The sequence below is a fragment of the Amblyraja radiata genome, chromosome 35, assembly GCF_010909765.2.
Source record: "Amblyraja radiata isolate CabotCenter1 chromosome 35, sAmbRad1.1.pri, whole genome shotgun sequence".
Taxonomy (NCBI): Eukaryota; Metazoa; Chordata; class Chondrichthyes; order Rajiformes; family Rajidae; genus Amblyraja; species Amblyraja radiata.
In genome coordinates, this window is record NC_045990.1 from 6,419,928 (window position 1) to 6,442,994 (window position 23,067).

Below are 23,067 nucleotides of genomic sequence, written 5' to 3' on the forward strand. Positions count from 1 at the left end.
TTAAAGGACGATCCTTTAGGAAGGAGATGAGGAGGAATTTATTTAGTCAGAGGGAGGTGGATCTGTGAGATGGTTTGCCACAGAAGGATTGGGCGGCTAAGTGAATGGATATGTTTAAGGCAGAGATAGATAGATTCTTGTGTTTAAGAAGGAATTGCAGATGCTGGAAAATCGAAGGTACACAAAAATGTTGGAGAAACTCAGCGGGTGCAGCAGCATCTATGGAGCGAAGGAAATAGGCAACGTTTCGGGCCGAAACGTTGCCTATTTCCTTCGCTCCATAGATGCTGCGGCACCCGCTGAGTTTCTCCAGCATTTTTGTGTACCATAGATAGATTCTTGATTGGTACGGGTGTCAGGGTTATGGGGAGAAGGCAGGAGAATGGGGTTAGGAGGGAGAGATAGATCAGCTATGTTTGAATGGCGGAGTAGACTTGATGGGCCGAATGGGCTAATTCTGCTCCTATCACTTTTGTCCTTATGACCTTAAGAGTCTATACATTTCCAATTCCAGCACCCCGACCTATAATGATGAGTATACATGTGATTGGTGAACCAGGAAGAATCAGTAAAGGAAGACGTGTAAGACGTGTGGCGAAAATGTATATGACCACTATACTGGCCCACATCCACACTGGTCAATTGCAGCGATCCGTGTCGCAGCAATGGTATTGAAATCGAGTGGCGTTTTCCGTTTTATCAATGACATCGCACTCCAGCAGATGGGCGCAGTTCCGGACGTATCGATTTACTGCAAAAGGAGAAAGATATTGATAGTGAGAAGCAACAGAAGGGAGGCAGGGCCGGGTTGTGGAGTCTCAGAGGGGAGGGGGGGGGGGGGGGGGGGGGGGGGGGGGGGGGGGTAAGGGAACAGCAGAAACTTTGAACAAACATTTTTGTTTTATTACACGCTGGAATTTGTTAGAAGTAACTGTATAAAAACGGCAACAAAACAGAAATCCGTCTTCCCTGAAAACACAATCTATGGGATTGACGATACACATATCCCCGGGGTCAGGTGATAGGTGATGCATGATAGAATGTTGTGTGTGTGTGTGTGTGTGTGTGTGTGTGTGTGTGTGTGTGTGTGTGTGTGTGTGTGTGTTTGTGTGTTTCTGTGTGTATGTGTGTTTCTGTGTGTATGTGTGTTTCTGTGTGTATGTGTGGTGTGTGCGTTTCTGTGTGGTGTGTGTGTGTGTGTGTGTTTTTCTGTGTGTGTGTGTGTGTGTGTGTGTGTGTGTGTGTGTGTGTGTGTGTGTGTGTGTGTGTGTGTGTGTGTGTGTGTGTGTGTAGACCAGACACTTACAGGGCAGTCGTTCATAGTAGACGATGATGCATTGTGTGTGGTTGGAATCACAGGAGACAACGGAGTCGGTGCATTTCTTCCCTTTGCCAATACATTCACAATGGTTACACTCAAGGGCATGCGCTGCAAGGGAAAGCGAGCACTGGTTTAGACACGAATTGTGACATTCAAATCCCAAAAGGAAACTGCAAAGGTAATTGAACGGAACGAACTTGTCGGGTTAACGGCGGGAGAAAGTAGACCATTGCCACGAGCCCTTGGTTCAGCTCTAGGGATAGTAAACATAGAAATATAGAAAACAGGTGCAGGAGTAGGCCCTTCGAGCCTGCACCGCCATTCAATATGATCATGGCTGATCATCCAACTCAGTATCCTGTACCTGCCTTCTCTCCATACCCCCTGATCTCTTTAGCCACAAGGGCCACATCTAACTCCCTCTTAAATATAGCCAGTGAACTGGCCTCAACTACATTCTGTGGTAGAAAATTCCAGAGATTCACCACTCTCTGTGTGAAAAATGTTTTTCTCAGTCCTAAAAGATTTTCTCGGTCCTAAAAGATTTCCCCCATATCCTTAAACTGTGACCCCTTGTTCTGGACTTCCCCAACATCGGGAACAATCTTCCTGCATCTAGCCTGTCCAACCCCTTAAGATTTTTGTAAGTTTCTATAAGATCCCCCCTCAATCCTCTAGCGAGTACAAGCTGAGTATATCAAGTCTTTCTTCATATGAAAGTCCTGACATCCCAGGAATCAGTCTGGGTACTAGATGCTACGTGGATAAAAGCAAGTCAGGTAACATCTGTTCATGAGAAGGACATGAACTAACATTCAAGGTAGTTGACAATGTATCAGAGCTGGCCAACTCTACCGCGAATTGGCTGTTATCAGAAGTTAGACACAAAGTGTTCGAGTAAAGGGCCTGTCCCACTTACGTGTCCTTGGCACGCAAATTACGCGACCTCAGCGGGTCAGGCGGATATATATGGAGAAAAGGGATGGGTGACGTTTGGGGTCAGGATCCTTCTTCAGGCCCCTGCTTATTTGCTTCAATGTTTTTCTTCCCCAAAATGCTTGAGCCTAAAAGTTAAATTAATTATGAAATGACTTCCTCTTCGCGATTTAAATGAATTTGGCTCGGATATTCTTGGAAAGGACTAAAATATATCGAGAGTTCCGCCCTCTTCTGTTCCCGATACTCACCGTGTCTTGTGTTACGGAGCAGTGAGAGACACAATGGGTGAACTCTGGAGAAACCATTATGTTTTAAAGCCAACACAATCTCACGTTTGTCTTCAAACAGCCTGGGGCATATGTTGTAATGATCAGTGTCACGGACGCCATTAGGTGCGCACACAAAGCAGAGCCTAGATAGAGTGTGTTTATATGGTGACCTCGATTCGCTTTTTCAGCCTTAGTTTAAACTTTAATCGCAGGCTGTATGCCCTCAAAAACTATTCTAAACTTATTTTTCTCACTCGCTATTAAACTGCAGTGGTCTCCCGATGCTTTGGGCTACATTTCATTATCCGTGGATAATCTGCCACTCCCAATCCCCTTCCCCAACCCAGACAAGTGCACACACACACACACTTCCTTAACTCTCACATTTCACCATCTCTCATACATTCCGTGTTTGGGATGCTCCCGTATTTTCTATGCCACGGCACTCTGATGTATCTGTGCGAAGATCTCTTGATTCTCTCTCTTTCTGTATCTGATAGTGTATTTCTGATCCTTCCCTTCTGTGTCAATGAAGACCCCACAAGACTCTCTTGTACCAAGGGTCCCCGATGTCCCCCGATGAATGTTCCTTTTGGAAGGAGATGAGGAGGAATATCTTTCGTTAGAGCGTGGTGAATTTGTGGAATTCTTTGCCATAGACGGCTGTGGAGGCCAAGTCAATGGACAATGTTACGGCAGAGATAGATAGATTCTTGATTAGTACGGGTGTCAAGTGTCACGGGGAGATGGCAGGAGAATGGGGGTTGGAGGGTGAGATAGATCAGTCATGATTGAATGGCGGAGCTGACTTGATGGGCCGAATGGCCTAACTCTGCTCCTATCACTTATGACCTTATCTCCTTTCAACCCTCAGCTGAGGGAGGATTGCTCTCAAAACGCGGACGGCGTGGACACTCACCCCAAGAGACAGCAGCAGCGATGAACATGAGAATGTGTGCAATGGCCATGACGTCCTTAGTGCGTGGTTAGCGGGGCGCTGTACAGAGACCGTCAGTGAGTCAAATATAGGTCCGATCGCACCATCCGTGTACGACCCTTTGTGTGAGAGTTTTTAGTTTAGTTTTGTCATTAAATCTGCGCTATCTGGGTCAGATGGTAATCCGTCAACAGCCCATCCTGCGAAATGTAATTCAGTGGAGTCTGATTTCCAAACCTTTTGTTCTTTTATTCTGCGAGCCGGGCTTTTATATTTTATCGCCTGCTTTTCTCTACATTTTCTGAGTGTGTCCCCTTAACTAATCAAGTCAAGTCAAGTTTATTCGTCACATACACATACGAGATGTGCAGTGAAATGAAAAGTGGCGATGCTCGCGGACTTTGTGCAAAAAGACAAACAACCAAACTACAAACACAATGGAACAGAATCACATATTATTTTACATATTGTGGGCGGAAGGAAAAAGGGAAAATAACAGCAATTTAAAAAAAAAAAACCATTAGAGTGGTATAGTAAAAGTTAGTCCCTGGTGAGATAGGATTTACAGTCCTAATCGCCTCTGGGAAGAAACTCCTTCTCAACCTCTCCGTTCTTACAGCATGGCAACGGTGGCGTTTGCCTGACCGTAGCAGCGGTTGCCTGACCGATCCCGACTCAAAATAAAAATAAAACCAGTCACCGAACGTGTCACTGAACACGATGGGTGAAAGAAACAAGCATTTAAACAGCATTTCTAAGGTCAGGAAACTAACCGAGCAATTCCAGAGAACAGGCGCTGAACGAGTTAACGTTGGCACCGAATCTCGGAAAGACATAATAAAGCAGGTGACAAAAACGTGTGCAGGAAGTAACTGCAAATGTTGGTTGACATCGAAGATAAACACGAAAAGCTGGAGAAACTCAGCGGGCCAGGCAGCATCCATGGAGCAGAGGGAATAGGTGATGTTTTGGATTGGAGCTTTACGTTTTTAAGAAGGAACTGCAGATGCTGGAAAATTGAAGGTAGACAAAAATGCTGGAGAAACTCAGCGGGTGCAGCAGCATCTATGGAGCGAGGGAAATAGGCAACGTTTCGTCCCGAAAAGTTGCCTATTTCCCTCGCTCCATAGATGCTGCTGCACCCGCTGAGTTTCTCCAGCATTTTTATCTAACTTGGAGCTTTACGTTTTGGGTCAGGACCCTTCTTCTGACTGGTCATGGGGAAGGAAAGGCAGGCTTCAGAAAGGCAAGAGAAAGAGTCTGAAGAACGGTCCCGATCCAAAACATCATACATCCATGTTATCCAGAGATGCTGCTTGATCCGCTGGCCCAACACAGCACCTTGTGTTTTAAAATCAAAATGCCTGGCAGGGTAACCCATAGGGAAGTTGCTTTTGATCATAGACACAAAATGCTGGAGTAACTCAGCGGGACAGGCAGCATCTCTGGAGAGAAGGAATGGGTGACGTTTCGGGTCGAGACCCTACTTCAGACTGATGTCAGGGGAGTGGGTGGGACAGAGATAGGATGTAGTCGGAGACGGTAAAACTGGTGGGAGAATTGGAAAGGGGGAGTGGATGGAGAGAGAGAGGGAAAGCAAGGGCAATTTGAAGTTAGAGAAGTCAATGTTAATACCGCTGGGGTGTAAGCTACCCAAGCGAAATATGAGGTGCTGTTCCTCCAATTTGCGCTGGGCCTCTTTTTTTCCCCTTCTTCTGACTGGCTATGGGAAAGTCTGAAGAAGGGTCTCAACCCGAAATGTCACCCATTCTTTCGCTCTAGAGATGCCTCCTGTCCCGCTGAGTTCCTCCAGCATTTTGTGTGTAGGTGGTGTTTCGTGTCGAGACCCGTTTTCAGAAAGGTGACAAAAACCTTGGCGTATTCAGAACATTTCTACTCAATTCTTTATTGTCGGCTGCAGAGAAATTTTGTGGCTATACCTTGGCTATTTCTGTAATGTGTCTTAGTATTATGCCCCTGTCCTACCTAGGAAACCTGAACGGAAACCTCTGGAGACTTTGCGCCCCACCCAAGGTTTCCGTGCGGTTCCCGGAGTTTGCAGGTGGTTGCCGGAGGTTGCAGGTAGTGGAAGCAGGTAGGGAGACTGACAAAAACCTCCGGGAACCGCACGGTAACCTTGGGTGGGGCGCAAAGTCTCCAGAGGTTTCCGTTCAGGTTTCCTAAGTGGGACCGTGCGTCAGACTTCGTAGCTCTCGAGAACGGACCGAGGGCATTTTCTAAATATTTTACTTCACACAGAAACCCTTTGAAGAGAGGACGATTTCTTCCCCTGAAGTATCTTCAAGCGACTGCCAGATATTCAGTCATTGTGCATCAATGCTTGCATTAATCTTATGTTGTCCAACACCAGAACGAACATACTGCGCTTGACAAAGTTTGTGGAGATTCTAAGACATTATGTGCGCGGGACCGTACGCGTTGTTTCAACTAAACGCGAACAAGAATCAATGATTAATGTTGGCAAAGCATTTATTTTCAGGTGGGCTCCACCGATTTGTTTCGTGAAGTGTGCAATTGCCGTTTGGCTCTCAATCAGGAAGGATTCACTTTGTAATTGATCGGCTGGTTCCAGGAACTTCGGAACCTCTCTCTGCTCCCGTTTCCGTTCGCGCGTGAATGTTTAACCAGCGACTTCAGAGCCAAAAGACATTAACCAGGACAAAAAATCACACGCGTGTCCATGTGTGACAAGCAGCCCCTAGACCAAAGCCAAGAATAACTCAACCCACAGTCTCAACCAGAACTGGACAGACATCCTCAGTTGTACAGACCACAGCCCAACCCAACAATTCTCCCCAACACAATGAAAGCTTTGATCCTGATTCTTGGCCTTCTATTACTTCCCCCAGACCTTCAGTTGGTGGGTGAGTATATCTCTGCTTCTCCCGTCCCCATCCAAAATAAATGGGGGGTTTTAGAAAGAACCCCTGGTTTCTGTGTTTGCGCGAATGTATTAAATGCCCTGTCCCACTTAGGAAACCTGAACGGAAACCTCTGGAGACGTTGTGCCCCACCCAATGTTTCTGTGCGGTTCCCGGAGGTTTTTGTCAGTCTCCCTACCTGCTTCCACTACCTGCAACCTCCGGCAACCACCTGCAACCTCCGGGAACCGCACAGAAACATTGGGTGGGGCGCAAAGTCTCCAGAGGTTTACGTTCAGGTTTCCTAAGTGGGACAGGGGCAAAAACTCGTGTCTTACGTTCGCCGAACCATGGGTGGTAGAGCTGCTGACTCGCAGCGCCAGCTACCCGGGTTCAACCCCGGGTGCTGCCTGTGTGATGTTTGCCTTTTCACCACGTGGGTTAGCTCCGGGTGCTCCGGTTATTTCCCTCACATCCCAAAAACTGTTCATTGGCCTCTGTTAATTTCACCTGGTGAAGAAGGAGTGGATGACCAAGTGGGAGAACATGGAACTAGTGTGAAAGGGTAGGCGATGGCCGGCGTGGACTCGGCGGGCCGAGTAGCCTTTTTCCATGCTACATCTATAAACTTAAAAAAAAAAAAACAAGCTCAACTGGGCATCCTGTAAGGAGTTGGAACTGATGGTTGCAGGCGATGATTCTCTCTTCCTCTTACTCCAAATCAGAACCCAGGCTGATGGGATAATCTGGACGTCTGCCTGTCTCTGTTGTAAATTGGCTAGACCCAGTAACTTTGCTGGAACGGAGAACTAGTGTAAATCCGGATCTTTCATATCAGAGGGAAACTCTCCTGATCCGATGCTTCTGAATCATGAGAGCGGCATTCATTGATACAGAAGGGAAGGGTTAGAAATACATGATCAGATACAGAGAGGGACAATATAACTGCTACCACACAGCTCTTAAACCCCCTAAATCAATATAGACCCCCCGATGCTGTCTGTGTGGAGTTTCTACGTTCTCCGTGTGATCGCGTGGGTTTTCTTTCGTTTCACAAAGCGGCTTGGTTAGTTAAATGATTGCTGCTCGTTCTCCCTCTTGAGTGTGGCAATCCGGGGGCAGGTGGTGGGAATGTGGAAGAATAAAAATTAATGCTTGATTATCGATCCAAACTGATTGGCTTCAACCGTGGCTCATTGGGCAGATATCTAGCCTGACGAATCCAGATTCTGGGGGTCAAATGCATTACATTTTTTCAGTGCAGGATTGAGAGAGCGCTGCTATTTCTCAGCTCGGATGTTAACCTTTTCCTTTCCCAGCCTCGAGTAAACAACCCCACAGCGATCTGTTGGAGGTAAAGTATCCCCCTCCCCCTCCCTCCTCCCCATCAATAATTATCTAACAAACACATTTAAAAATAATAATAAATGTCGATTATATAGTAGAAATCAGCGGTTCGGTCTCGCTGAGTAAAAAATGACTGGGCGGCACAGTAGCTGGTAGAGTTGCTGCCTCACAGCTCCAGCGACCCGGGTTTGATCCTGACCTCGGGTACTCCCTGTGTGGAGTTTGCACGTACTCTCGGTGAGCGTGTGGGTTTCCACCGGGTGCTCTGCTCCCACTCCACATCCCCAAAACTGTAGGTTAATTGGCTTCTGCAAAAATGCCGCCGCTGATCTGCAAGGAGTGGACAGGAAAGCGGGTGGCATCGAAATGGTGTGATGGTCGGCGTGGACTCGGTGGGTCGAAGAGCCCGTTTCCATGCTGTATCCCTCGCCAATACTGAACTACTTTCCGACTTCACTTGCTGTAATGTGCTGGGGTTGTCCTGATCTTGTGAAAGATGTGATGAAAATGCAATTGACATTAAATGCGGCACCGTAGCGTAGCGGTAGTTACTGCACCAGAGACTCGGGTTCGATCTTGACCACGGGTGCTGTCTGTTCAATATCCCTCTTGAGGAATGTGTCTCTTCTCTTTACACTCATTACCAACATATCTCTGTCCAATGAATCTCGAATTTAGGATATCCTAGAACGGGATAGCTGGGAAAACAGGCTTAATTATTTTTTTTTAGATTAGGGATACAGCATGAAAACAGGCCATTCGGCCCACTGAATCCACAACGACCATCGACCATCCATTCAAACTAGTTCTATATTATCAAACATTCACTCCCTACGGACATGGTACCATTAATCATCAGAGGGGACTGTGTGGAGAGGGTGGCGGATTTCCGCTTCCTGGGAATCCATATTGAGGAGGACCTGACGTGGAGCGTGAACACCTCTGCGCTGCTGAAAAAGGTCCAGCAGAGACTGCACTTCCTGAGGGTGCTCAGGAAGAATAACATCACTCAGAGACTGCTGCTGTCCTTTTATCGGTGCTCCATTGAGAGCCTCCTAACATACTGTGTATGCGTATGGTACACCAGCTGCACAGCGGCACAGAGGAAAGCGCTCCAGAGGGCCATTGACAACGCCCAGAGGATTGTCGGCTGCCCTCTCCTTACCTTGGAGGACTTACACAGTTCCCGCTGCATCAAAAAATCCCAGAGTATTATAAAGGACATTTCCCACCCCGGACACTCCCTGTTTGAACTGTTACCGTCAGGCAGACGGTACAGATCTACAAGGACAAGGACAAACAGACTTAAAAACAGTTTTTACCCCACTGCTATAAAGGCACTAAATGTAGCTGCCAAGGAACGCAGGGGCGATACATACTAAGAGACTGTGAAATCGACAGAAGGATGTAGGGCTGGGTGTTTATGCGTGCTATTTTCATGATATTTATTTTAGTTGTTTATCTTTTTTAAATATTTTACCTTGTATGTATCGTTAGCTTTTAGAAATGTTTGAATGGTGCACTGACTGGCTGACATTTTACAATTTCGTTGTACATGGTTCATGTTACAATGACAATAAAGAAACTATTCTATTCTATTCTATTCTTCTATTCTACACTCTGGGGGTAATTTACAGAAGCCAATTCACCCACAACCCCGCATTTCCTTGGGATTTATGGGAACGTTGTGTGTGTTTTCTCAGTGATCTCCGGTTTCCTCCTACACTCCAAAGACGTATAGGTTTGTAGGTTAAAAAGGCTTGGTATAAGTGTAAAATTGCCCCTCGTGTGTGTTGGGTCGTGTTAAGGGCCTGTCCCACTTGGCGATTTTTTCGGCGACTGTCGGCGACTGCCGACTGACGTATCAGGTCACCAAAAATTTGCGGCGTGATGACGTATTGACGCGCCGTGTTGTTTCAAGTGACGCCGCTGGAATTTGAAATGTTCAAAATCTTTTGGCGACCCTGATATAACGCCGACAGTCGCCGAAAAAAATCGCCAAGTGGGACAGGCCCTTAAAGCTGCGGGGATCGCTGGTCGGTACGGACTCGGTGGGCTGTATCTCTATACTAAACTAAACTAAGACTATATTCAGACTATATCAGTCCGAAGAAGGGTTTCGGCCCGAAACGTCGCCTATTTCCTTCACTCCATAGATGCTGCTGCACCCGCTGAGTTTCTCCAGCATTTTTGTGTACCTAAGACTATATTAAACATTGATTCATCTTGGTTTACAGATTCGAGCACCATAACCTGCAAATATCTCAAAGGATCCTGCAGTGTTCTCCCGTGTGAGCCGAACTATAACGAAGGAAAACGATTGTGCGACGATGGGACCGATTGCTGCTATCCGTGATGGCCCACATTGCCCGGTGTGGCCGTCCAACTTGCATCACCCTAAGCTCACACTGGGAGAAAGGTTCAGCCTTCCAACACATCCTGAATTTGCACCTGATGATTAAACAATGGACGGATTATAAGAAATAAAATTCCACCGACCTACAGCTGGTAGTGTCCTTTCTTTGTCTGATTCATCGTGTGTGGCGATTGTGACCTGGGAAGTGTAACGTGTGAAAGGTGGGGATTGTGGTGAGATGGTGAATATCCGGTCTTTCCATCATCCCTATCGCTAGTGAGCCGTGTCTCTGTCTAACCAGCGGTAGACACAAAATGCTGGAGAAATTCAGCGGGACAGGTGGCATCTCTGGAGAGAAGGAATGGGTGACGTTTCAAGTCGAGACCCTTCTGCAGACTGATCTACTCTTTGTCACATTTCCAATAAAAAAAACGCTCAGCTCACAACACGAGTAGCGCTGTGACAGGAGCTGTAAAAATAGGAGATATTTCTTCAGTATGCGGTGGAGTAAACGAATCGCAGCAATAAAAAAAAAAGACACTAGGTGCTGGAGTATCTCAGCGGGATAGGCAACTCTCTGGAACATGGATTGGCTGACGTTCCGTGTTGCGACCCTTCACACATGTTGGGGGGTGGAGGGGGATTCGCATCAATTTCTCACCCCCCCCCCCCCCCCCATCTCCTTCGTCCAATACTTCCTCTGACTCCATAATTTGCACCTAATCCTCATCTCACCATATGTGTCTTTGCCCCAGTCCCGCACGGCCCTATTTACCTTCTCCCCAAAATCCACAAATCTGACTGTCCTGGCAGACCCATTGTTTCTGCCTGTTCCTGTCCTACCAAACTTATTTCCACATACCTCGACTCCATCCTAACCCAACTGGTTAAATCCCTCCCTACCTAAGTTCAAGACTCCTCGCACACTCTTCGTCTACTCCAGGACTTCTGTTTTCTAGGCCCCCATCCCCTCATCTTCACCATGGATGTCCAGTCACTCTACACCTCCATCTCCCACCAGGAGGGTCTCAAAGCCCTCCGTTTCTTCATCTTCATCGAATCCTCAAGGTGTGTCTTTGCATATCTCGCATTGGTCCAACCATCTGTCATGTCATAAGTGATAGGGGGAGAATTAGGCCATTCGGCCCATCAAGTCTTCTCCACCATTCAATCATCTGTCTATGAATTCCGCTCCATCCCTCACGTCTATCTACCCCTCACTGACCAGGCTTTGTCTCGCTCCTTCTGTTCAAGTCCTCCCTTCACCACAAAGACCAGTCTAAAGAAATACCCCAAGCCGAAACGATGCAGTGTATTTCATGTTGAAGGGGGTGCAACCAGAAGGTTCACCAGACTGATTCCTGGGATGGCAGGACTTTCATATGAAGAAAGACTGGATAGACTCGGCTCGTACTCGCTAGAATTTAGAAGATTGAGGGGGGATCTTATAGAAACTTACAAAATTCTTAAGGGGTTGGACAGGCTAGATGCACGAAGATTATTCCCGATGTTGGGGAAGTCCTGAACAAGGGGTCGCAGTTTAAGGATAAGAGGGAAGTCTTTTAGGACCGAGATGAGAAAATCATTTTTTACACAGAGAGTGGTGAATCTGTGGAATTCTCTGCCACAGAAGGTAGTTGAGGACAGTTCATTGGCTGGATTTAAGAGGGAGTTAGATTTGGCCCTTGTGGCTAAAGGGATCAGGGGGTATGGAGAGAAGGCAGGCACAGGATACTGAGTTGGATGATCAGCCATGATCATATTGAATGGCGGTGCAGGCTCGAAGGGCCGAATGGCCTACTCCTGCACCTATTTTCTATGTTTCTATGCAACGTATAATAAGATAGAAATCAAGAGGGGCTGAATTGCAGAAGCTGTCTGAATGAGGTGTGTTGGTGTGTTAATCACAGCTGATCTATCAGGACGAGCTCCACGACGATGCAGTTGAATGAGAATATGGGAGAAAGGAGTAGTCTGGAACTGAGTGATGGGGTATATATTTGTGTCATAGAATCATACAACTTCAAAACAGGCTATTCGGCCCACCGCATGTCTGCCAACAATCAGTCACTCAACCAATTTTCTTCTGAAGAAGGGTCTCGACCCGAAACGTTGCCTATTTCCTTCGCTCCATAGATGCTGCCTCGCCCGCTGAGTTTCTCCAGCATTTTTGTGTACCTCCCATTTAGGCTCATTAATTGTCTAAACGTGTTTGTTTCTGGTCAGCTGTCGGCAAATCTAGTATAAAAGGTGATGGCGGGGTTGTGTTGATATATCGGTGTAGGGCAGCACAATGTATTTGTTTGAAGGTCAGAGTTTGGGGCTGCTGGTTGCATTAATTGGAGTCGTTTGTTGCTCTGATGCTTGGCAACAGTTCAGAGGGCAGCGCGTTCTATGGAGGACAGCGGAACCCAAGGATGAATCACAGTTCCGAGCGCTTGGCGTGCAAAGCCTTTCCCCCTTGCGGTCTGTGACGGTGGAGTGTGGGGAAGAGAACTTGTTGGTTGAGGTTCACTTGGATTTATTTGGAACTCGGCATCTGGTTCAAGCTGCGGATTTAACATTGGGAACAGCAAATTGCCGGCTAACGGAGATTTACCAGCGGAACTCGACTGCTGTCTTTAACTACGGTCTGCATGAGTGTGGCACCAAATTACAGGTGATGATTATTTGCACTAATATTGAGTATTTGTTTAAACAATTTCGATTTAACATTTGGTGTGGGGAAATTGTGTTTTAAATCCGACTGGCTAATTTTATTGAAGATAAAATATAAAATACGTGCCATCATTTAGAACGGAGACGAGGAAACACTTTTTCTCACAGAGTGGTGAGTCTATGGAATTCTCTGCCTCAGAGGGCGGTGGAGGCAGGTTCTCTGGATGCTTTCGAGAGAGAGAGAGCTAGATAGGGCTTTTAAAAATAGCGGGGGGGGGGGGGGGGGTAGAAGGCAACAACGGGGTACTGATTGGGGATGATCAGCCATGATCACATTGAATGGCGGTGCTGGCTCGAAGGGCCGAATGGCTTACTCCTGCACCCATTATGTATTGTCGCCCCCGATAGCACGACGTCTTATTCGCTTTATTTACCTGTTTAAACTAGTCCACAGGTGGATCCTATTTGAACAAGCCAACTAAGAAAGCTATAAACCATTGCTTCCAATGTTGAACGGGGCTTGAACTGATTAAACCATTACAAGTTATTGTATAACTTGTTAGGGTCGGTTATATTGAAACCTCATACCTCATTAAAAGCTGCGTGGGAGGGCGAGCTGAATACGAAACTAACAGACCAGCAATGGGACTCTGCCTTGGATTTGACCCATATGTGCCCGTCATGGCCTAATCCAATGCAAAGTCCTTCACAAAGTCCACTACACAAATGCAAGATTATCTAGAATTTACCCCGCTGTTAGGGACACCTGCAACAGATGTAATCAATCTCCTGCCAACCATAGCCATATGTTTTGGTCTTGCCCTAAGCTAGCAGCCTTTTGGAGGAGTGCTTTCGACTTGATAAGCAGAGCCTACGGCCAGACTATTCCTCCAAACCCACTGTCAGCCATTTTCGGTACCCCTTCCAACACCAACCTCTCTGTTGCGGTGAAACCGGTCCTAGCTTTTACAACCCTGTTAGCCCGGAGACTGAACTTGCTTAACTGGAGGCTCACCTGTCCCCCGACACACGCCCGCTGGATTAAGGAGGTGCTTTACAATTTAAAGCTTGAAAAACTTAGGTTCTCTCTCAAAGGCTCTACCAAGACATTCCTAGATACATGGAACCTTTTCTTGGAACTTGTTAACTCTCTCAACTTGTCCCCGGACTCGGAAGAGGACTGAGTGCTCTTCACCATTGTTCTGCTCTACTGCAGCTGCTCTCCCCTTAACCCCCCCCCCCCCCCCCAGTCCCCCCCCTGCTCTCACTGATTGAATTAAGATATTCCACTATTCTTGGAGTCACCTCGCGCTTATCTTTTTCCTGAAGAAAAGCAAGCTCAATAAACAGTTCAGGAAGAACCCAATAGGGCACAGGTAGCCATATTGTATGCTCTATAATACCCCCTTGTTCCAAACCCAGCTTCTTAGCCCACTGATTTATGCCCTTCGGTCTCCTAATCACGAGTTTTTAAATACAAGGCCGTCAACTAGCTGGCCATAACATGCCAATTGAGTCAATTGAACAGCACGGATTTCCACGTTTCTCCATCCAATCAAACAGCGGATGCAATTATTGTAGCGAGAGGCTCATTTAATTGGGGCCAATAGGAGTGATACTATATTTCTCGCGTCAGCAGATGAAGATGGCTATCTGTAGGACCCACGTGGAAATGTTAATTGGTAATTAATCTATAGCAATAACACGGCTTTACCTAATAACGAATGGACGGCACAGCTGATAGAGTAGCACCAATGACCCCCATGTTCGACCCTGAACTCCGGTGCTGTCCTTGTGGAGTTTGCACGTTCTCCCTCCGCCCGCGTAGGTTCCCGTAGGATGCTGGCATTTCATGTTCATACGTTGTAGAAACAAAATTAGGTCATTCGGTCCAACAAGACTACCCCGCCATTGAATCATGAGTGATCTATCCTTCCCCCTCAACCCCATTCTCCTGCCTTCTCCACACAACCCATAACCCCCGACACCCGTGCTAATCAAGAACTTCTCCACCTCAAAAAAATATCAATTGACTTGTCTGTGGCAATGAATTCAACAGATTCATCACCCTCTGACTAAAGGAATACCTTCTCATCTCCCTTCTAAAGGCACGACCTTTTATTTTGAGGTTATGGCCTCTGGCAGTAGACGCTCCCACTAGTGGAAATACAGATATCCAGCAGAAAACTAACCGCCCAACTGAGGCCAATCTAGAGATCCGCATCTGCAAAATATCGCCTTTAGAATAACTTGCTTAGGCACTTCCCGTACAATAGCAAATTGAAACTCCAGGCATTCTCCCCGCGTCCCCAGATAGAGGTGGCCGTGTGTACTAGCAATGAAGGGAGGGGAAAAAACCCAGAATATGGCAGTTGGATTTTATTGTTAAGTTGAAGTTGACAGAGTTTGCTTGTTTTTCCTGAACAGGAACAGGATGATCAGAACAGCAGAGACTAGAGAGGCAGTCGGCACTGTCAGAGCCACGGCGAGCATCACCTCCGACTCCAGACCTAACAACACAAACTAAGAGTCAGTGCAGGAATTAGTGATGGGCATGAAGCAGAATCACAGATATCCAACTCACCCCCGCTCGATTTCCTCATTGCGCGCCCCTCAGTCTCATTCAGCGACTCTGTTGCCAGGCCGCTCACATCAGGGTCCAGAATGAGCAGGGGTCCCAGCGACGCCTCGCCCTCCCGTTTCACGCCAACATCATTCTCTGCAAGACCAAAGTTTCCAGTTACAGAGTAGACGGAGCAACCGCCCGCGTCGGCCGGGGATCATTGGCTTACCAGCCTCGGGTACAATGTCCCTCCGTCCTCCAGTAGCAAACAGAGCGCCCCTTGTGGCGCAGTCACCCACAGCGACAACATGCACAGACATCAGCGCTCGCTTCTTCTAATGGAGTCCAACTAAAGGGGGGAGAATCTGTTGGTGAACCCAACACCTGGGCCACAGACGGAGGGAGGGGGTTGGCGGATGATGAGCTACTTGCATCTTCTGCTCTTTATGGAAAGTACACGCTTTGTTCATAGAATCACTTCGCTCAACTGCAGCAACCTTCAAGAGGCAGGTGATGAAAACCTGAGGTTGAACCATTTCAACAACGAGTCATATTTGCGACCCCGTTCAACTTGCAGAACCAATTATTTCGCTTCCACCTACCAAGGAACGCTCGTCATCCCCAAAGAAGCGGAAAGCGTCCAGGTCAAATCGGAGCTTGTCCGGCTCGCGTTCAGCTCCTGGCAACGCGAAGGCAGAATAGGAGTGTTCGGCTGCGCTGTCTAAGAGGCAACTGGACAAAATAATTGTTATAAATAGTGAACAGGTTGAGATTTTACGTGGAAGCTATTAAGCTCCTTACCCATTGTAGTCAATTATGTCGTAACTCGGGATGGAGTCCTTGTCCGGGCTCAACGTGGCCACACAGCGGTCAATGTAAAGTTTCAGGGGCATGTGGTTAGTCATTGAAACTGAAGCTTCGATGTGGACGAGCTCACCGAGGTAGTAGGTGGCTGAGGTGCGCTCTGTCAGTCAGTCATCTACAGGACAAGACAACAAGGGTTAGAGGCAGCGTATTAACACTAAACCCTCTCCCACGGTACGAGTTCATTCCAAGACTTCTCCCGAGTTTGCCCCGATTCAAACTCGTAGATTTACGGTAATGGCCACTCGTCGGTACTCGGGGTTCAGACAATACCTTGTTATACGGGCGATTATTATAGGACTGAGTGTTAGAACTGGTGTGCATTTCAATACGTTAATGCACCTTTATGACACCACTGCACCAAGCCAGATCAATTTATATTAACGGAACAGCTTAGTGTGAAGATACATTTCAATAGGGTTACAAGTTATCATGGAGATGATAACTTGTAATGGTTTCATTTAAATCTTTTTATTTGAATTTCACAGCAATTTGCATACATACAATGATAACAGACAGTGACAGTCAAGGCATAATTGTGCAACAGTATGTAAGCGACCCTCAAAGCCCTTACCCTTGCCCACCTTCAACCCACCCGAATCAGGTCGGAACCAAACGGGGACAAACACTCGCATGCGTACACATCCACACAAATATGGTAAGATAAACGAAACAAAAAGTACTAATAAATTTTTTTTTTAAATTTAAAAAAAAGGGGTCACTAATAACAGTAAATAATTCCCCAGTCCCTGCCCTGATTGTTGAAATGGGAGAAATGCCCTTATGGTTAAGGCGCATTAAGCTAGGGTTACATTACTGGGCTAAACTTTGTGGGTGTAATGATACCTTCCCAGCAAGGTGTTTGTTGCAAGAGGTTGATGATGGTAACAAATATAACACATTTTTTGTCATTATAAATCAGTGGGCTAAGAAGCTGGGTTTGGAACAAGGGGGGTATTATAGAGCATACAATATGGCTACCTGTGCCCTATTGGGTTCTTCCTGAACTGTTTATTGAGCTTGCTTTTCTTCAGGAAAAAGATAAGCGCGAGGTGACTCCAAGAATAGTGGAATCTCTTAATTCAATCAGTGAGAGCACTTTGATTGTTTTTACAGATGGATCTAAAGATCCAGTTAGTGGGAGAGCTGGGTTTGGAGTGTATGTGGAGCAGCTTGGGTTGAAGATTGGCCGGCGCATTTCTGATGGAAGCTCTGTTCTCACGACTGAATTAATGGCAATTCAATGGGCTCTATGGTGGATTGAGGAAGCCAGTTTTAGTGAAGTCATTATCTGTTCTGATTCTGCAGCTGCTCTTGAAACTTTAAGAGTAGGGAAATCTAAAGCTCGTCCTGACATTCTAAATGAAATCATGAGTGTGTTTTCTAGAATTGGGTTTGCGTGTAACATCACTTTTTGCTGGGTTCCCGGGCATGCTGGGGTGAGGGGGAATGAGCAGGTGGACCTCATAGCAAAGGAGAGTTTAAGAAGAGAAATAGATATCCATGTATTATTGGGGAGAGTGGAACTGAGAGAAATAATTAAAGAGGGCTTAACAAAAGAATGGCAGAGAGGATGGGAAATGGAAATCAGGGGTAGGCACTACTTTTCTATACAATCTGAAGTTAGGAAAATATGTTTCTGTACATCTTTGTCCCGTAGGGACTCAGTTAAACTGTGTAGATTGAGGTTGAGGACACTGTGGGTTAAATTACTATTTGTGCATTGTAGGGAAACATGTTTCTGGCTTGTGTGAATGTGGGAGTAATGAGACAGTTAAGCATGTTTTCCTAGAATGTAAAAAGTACAGGGTAGAAAGAGAAGTATTGTTTGTTAGACTGACAGGACTTGGAGTTGAGGCTTTTTCTGTTTCATCTTTGTTTGGACACAGTGAGAAACATCAACTGATATCCAGGGCTGTTCTTCAATTCCTGCAAGTTACAGGACTGTATGTAAGGATTTAGTTCAAACTTTGACCTGTGGAGGGCAGTAATACACTTAGCAGCGTCTACACTGCCGGAATCCTACAAGTAGTAGTAGTAGACCGAAGGGTACGTTTGTGTTGTTTTGCGTCATTGGTGGTCTTTGAGATGAAGGGTCTGAGTTTATTGCTGTTGCTGCTACTTGGGGTAGTTGGTGCTGTGGATGTGTGGCGTCAATTTGAAGGGCAGCCATTTCCATGGAGGAAGGTGAAATCTACAGTTGAATCAGTTTTGGCATCGGCTGCGGTATTGCAGGATCTTTGGTGCCTAGTGTGTCTCCTTTGCGTACAGTGGTGGCGCAGTGTGGGGAGCGCAATCTGCTGGTCTTGGTGCGTATGGATTTATTTGGAACGAAGCACCTGGTTAACGTTGCGGACCTAACACTGGGGCCGGGAGGGTGCCGGCCAACAGACGACTCTCCTCAAAACCAGACCGCTTTGTTTAATTATGGACTCCACGAATGCGGGACTAAACTACAGGTAATACGATTCTTTACACTGGTGGGGTGTTCCTGTTTCTTTGTACTGTTAGTTTAGAGATACAACGTGGCCTACAGAGTCCACGCCAATTGAGCTCGCCCCAGCCACTAACCCACATACACTAGGGACAATGTTGCCACTTACCCAAGCCAATTGACCCACAAACCTGAACGTCTTTGGAGTGTGGGCGGAACGCACGCGGTCAGGGGGAGAACTTAGGAAACCTGAACGGAAGCTTCTGGAGACTTTGTGCCCCACCCAAGGTTTCCGTGCGGTTCCCGGAGGTTTTTGTCAGTCTCCCGACCTGCTTCCACTACCTGCAACCTCCGGCAACCGCACGGAAACCTTGGGTGGAGCGCAAAGTCTCCAGAGGTTTCCGTTCAGGTTTCCTAAGTAAGGCACCAGCTCTACCGCTGCACCATCGTGCCGCCCATTCATGTTGAGACACATGCCCGGTTTTTCTGAGGTTATGTGTTGAATGGCTCGCGTGTATCTGTATACGTTTTGTCCCTTAAGTCGCTCTTCCCTTCATAAAGTACTACCTTGCCAGTCGGGAAGTTAGTTTTAGTTTTTGGGTCTTGGAGATACAGCGTGGAAACGGCCCATCAGCCCACCCAGTCCACGACGACTCCGATCCCTTCTATCCCCTCACACGAAGCCTATTAATCTACAAACGTGCACGCCTTTGAAGTGTGGGAGGAAAGTGGAGAAAACCCACTTGGTCACGGGATGAACACGCAAACTCCACGGGGAGTTGCCGAACCAAGCCACGATGCAACCAGTCAGCACGCTCTCTACTGTGCACCTGTAGAAGTTCGAGATTAGCCCTGCAAATTATTTTCCCTCGTCCTATCCAATTCCCTAATGAAAACAACAGGTTACCAAGCAACCAATATAACTATTGGCAGTTAGTTCAAGATAACAACTATCATAAGTTCATATGCTCATAAGTGATAGGAGCAGAATAAGGCCATTCGGCCCATCACGTCTACTATACCATTCATTCACGGCTGATCTATCTTTCTCTCAACCCCGTTCCTCTGCCTTCTCTGCATAACCCCTGATGCCCTTTGCATCCTCTGCATATTTTTTTTTCTCTCATCTCCATTACAATGTTTTTCCTTTCAATCTGTGCACCTGATTCTTGCACCATTTTCTAATGGAAAGGGCTTCTCTCTACCTCTGGCCTAATTAAACTAGGGGCCACAGATTTAAACAGTATACCTTCAACAAGGTGCTTTAGACTTTACTCTCGACTTTGGAGACACTGCGTGGAAACAGGCTCATTCAGCCCACCGAGTCCAGGCTGACCTGCGATCACCTCAAACACTATCACTATCCTTGGGATAAACATTGGGGAGAATTCACAATTTTACAGAAGTAAAATTTCAACAAACCTGTACGTCTTTGGAGTGTGGGAGGAAACTGGAGCACCTGGAGAAAACCCACGTGGTTGTGGGGAGAAGGTACAAACTCCGTACAGACAGCACCCATAGTCAGGATCGAACCCGAGTCTCTAAGGCAGTGAGGTAGTAACTCTACCGCTGTGCCACTGTTGCTCCAACATGACCTTAATTCCAACATCAAAACGTTAGAGGCAGCGTATTAACGTTAATACGCTGCCTCTAACCCTTGTTGTCTTGTCCTGTAGGTGACTGGCTGACAGAGCGCACCTCAGCCACCTACTACCTCGGTGAGCTCGTCCACATCGAAGCTTCAGTTTCAATGACTAACCACATGCCCCTGAAACTCTACATTGACCGCAGTGTGGCCACGTTGAGCCCGGACAAGGACTCCATCCCGAGTTACGACATAATTGACTACAATGGGTAAGGAGCTTAATAGCTTCTACGTAAAATCTCAACCTGTTCACTATTTAACACAGGTACACAAAATTGCTGGGGAAACTCAGCGGGTGCAGCAGCATCTATGGAGCGAAGGAAATAGGCGACGTTTCGGGCCGAAACCCTTCTTCAGACTGATGGGGGGTGGGGAAAGAAAGAAGGAAAAGGGAGGAGGAGGAGGAGCCCGAGGGCGGGCGGATGGGAGGGTGGGAGGAGACAGCTAGAGGGTTAAGGAAGGGGAGGAAACAGCACGGGCTAGCCAAATTGGGAGAATTCAATGTTAATGCCATAAGGACGCAAGGACCCCAGACGGAATATGAGTGGCTGTTCCTCCAATTTCCGCTGTTGCTCACTCTGGCAATGGAGGAGACCCAGGACAGAGAGGTCGGATTGGGAATGGGAGGGGGAGTTGAAGTGCTGAGCCACCGGGAGGTCAGGTAGGTTATTGCGGACTGAGCGGAGGTGTTCGGCGAAACGATCGCCCAACCTACGCTTGGTCTCACCGATGTAAATCAGCTGACATCTAGAGCAGCGGATGCAGTAGATGAGGTTGGAGGAGATACAGGTGAATCCTTTGTCGCACCTGGAACGACTGCTTGGGACCTTGAATGGAGTCGAGGGGGGAGGTGAAGGGACAGGTGTTGCATTTCTTGCGGTTGCAACGGAAAGTGCCCGGGAGGGGGTGGTGCGGGAGGGAAGGGAAGAATTGACGAGGGAGTTGCGGAGGGAGCGGTCTTTGCGGAAGGCAGACATGGGGGAGGGATGGGAAGATGTGGCGAGTGGTGGGGTCACGTTGGAGGTGGCGGAAATGGCGGAGGATTATGTGTTGTATTTGCCGGCTGGTGGGGTGAAAGGTGAGGACCAGAGGGACTCTGCCCTTGTTGCGTGTGCGGGGATGGGGAGAGAGAGCAGTGTTACGGGGTATGGATGAGACCCTGGTGTGAGCCTCATCTATGGTGGCGGAGGGGAATCCCCTGTTCCCTGAAGAACGAGGACATTTCCGATGCCCTGGTATGAAATGTCTCATCCTGGGAACAGATGCGGCGTAGGCGGAGGAATTGGGAGTAGGGGATGGAGTCTTTACAGGGGGCAGGGTGGGAAGACGTGTAGTCCAGATAGCCATGTGAGTCAGTGGGTTTGTAATGTATGTCGGTCAGGAGTCTGTCCCCTGCGATGGAGATGGTGAGGTCAAGGAATGGTAGGGAAGTGTCGGAAATCGTCCAGGTGTATTGGAGTGCCGGATGGTAGTTGGTGGTGAAGTGGATGAAGTCAGTCAGTTGTGTGTGGGTGCAGGAGGTGGCACCAAAGCAGTCGTCAATGTAGCGGAGGTAGAGGTCGGGGATGGGGCCCTGGTACGTCTCGAACAAGGATTGTTCAACGTACCCGACAAAGAGGCAGGCGTAGCTGGGGCCCATGCGTGTGCCCATAGCTACGCCTTGTGTTTGGAGGAAATGGGAGTAGTCAAATGTAAAGTTATTGAGGGTGAGGACCAACTCCGCTAAGCGGAGGAGAGTGTCAGTGGCTGGGTATAGGTTGCTCCTCTGGTCGAGGAAGAACCGGAGGGCTCTGAGGCCATCCTGGTGGGGGATGGAGGTGTAGAGTGACCGGACATCCATGGTGAAGATGAGGGGGTGAGGGCCCAGAGAGTGGAATGCGTGGAGGCGGCGGAGAGTGTCTGAGGTGTCTAGAACATAGGTGGGGAGGGATTTGACCAAGGGGGATAGGATGGAGTCAAGGTATGTGGAGATGAGTTCGGTGGGGCACGAACACGCAGAGACAATGGGTCTGCCGGGAGAGCCGGGTTTGTGGATTTTGGGGAGAAGGTAAAAACGGGCCGTGCGGGGCTGGGGAACGATGAGTTTGGAGGCTTGGTCAGGTAGGGCGTGGGAATTGATGAAGTCGGGGATGGTGCTAGAAATGGTGGCCTGGTGCTCGTCAGTGGGGTCATGGTCCAAGGGTAAGTAGGAGGAGGTGTCCGAGAGTTGGCGCATGGCCTCAGCTTTGTAGAGATCGGCGCGCCAGACTACCACGGCACCTCCCTTGTCGGCTGGTTTGATGACCCAGTCTGGGTTTTTGCGGAGTGATTCGATGGCAGTGCGTTCAGAGGGGGAAAGATTGGAGTGAGACAGGGGAGTGGAGAAGTTGAGGCGGTTGACGTCGCGGCGGCAGTTCTGAATGAAGAGTTCCAGAGCCGGGACTTTATGAGGGGGGTTCCACGAGGAGGGGGTGCGTTGGAGACGGGAAAAGGGGTCATCATTAGGGGGCGAGGACTCCTTCCCATGGAAGTGCGCTGTGAGGCGGAGACGACGGTAGAAGCGCTCCAAGTCATGGTGGGCGCGGAACTCATTGAGATGGGGACGGAGGGGGACAAAGGTGAGACCTCTGCTGAGGACAGACCGTTGGGTGGGGGAGAGGGGGAGGTCGGGGGGGGGGGATGGTGAACACCCGGCAGGGGTGGGTGTTGGGGCCAGAGGAAGGCAGGTGGGTAGACTGGGGACGGGGCGATGTGTGGGGGGGGGGGGGTTGTGGGTGTTGGAGGGGGGGTCAGGGGGGGGGGGGGGGAGAGGGCTGTATGGTGGGGGGGGAAGAGCGGGGGGGACATGGTTGGGGGGGGGGGGGGGGGGGCAT

The 23,067-nt window shown here is 48.2% G+C and overlaps 1 protein-coding gene across 2 annotated transcripts in view; it reads right to left on the reverse strand.

The window, feature by feature from the left end:
* The window catches only part of LOC116966058 (complement C3-like), a 209,170-nt gene that overhangs the window by 120,202 nt on the left and 65,901 nt on the right, over nt 1-23,067 (reverse strand). The window lies entirely within an intron of this gene.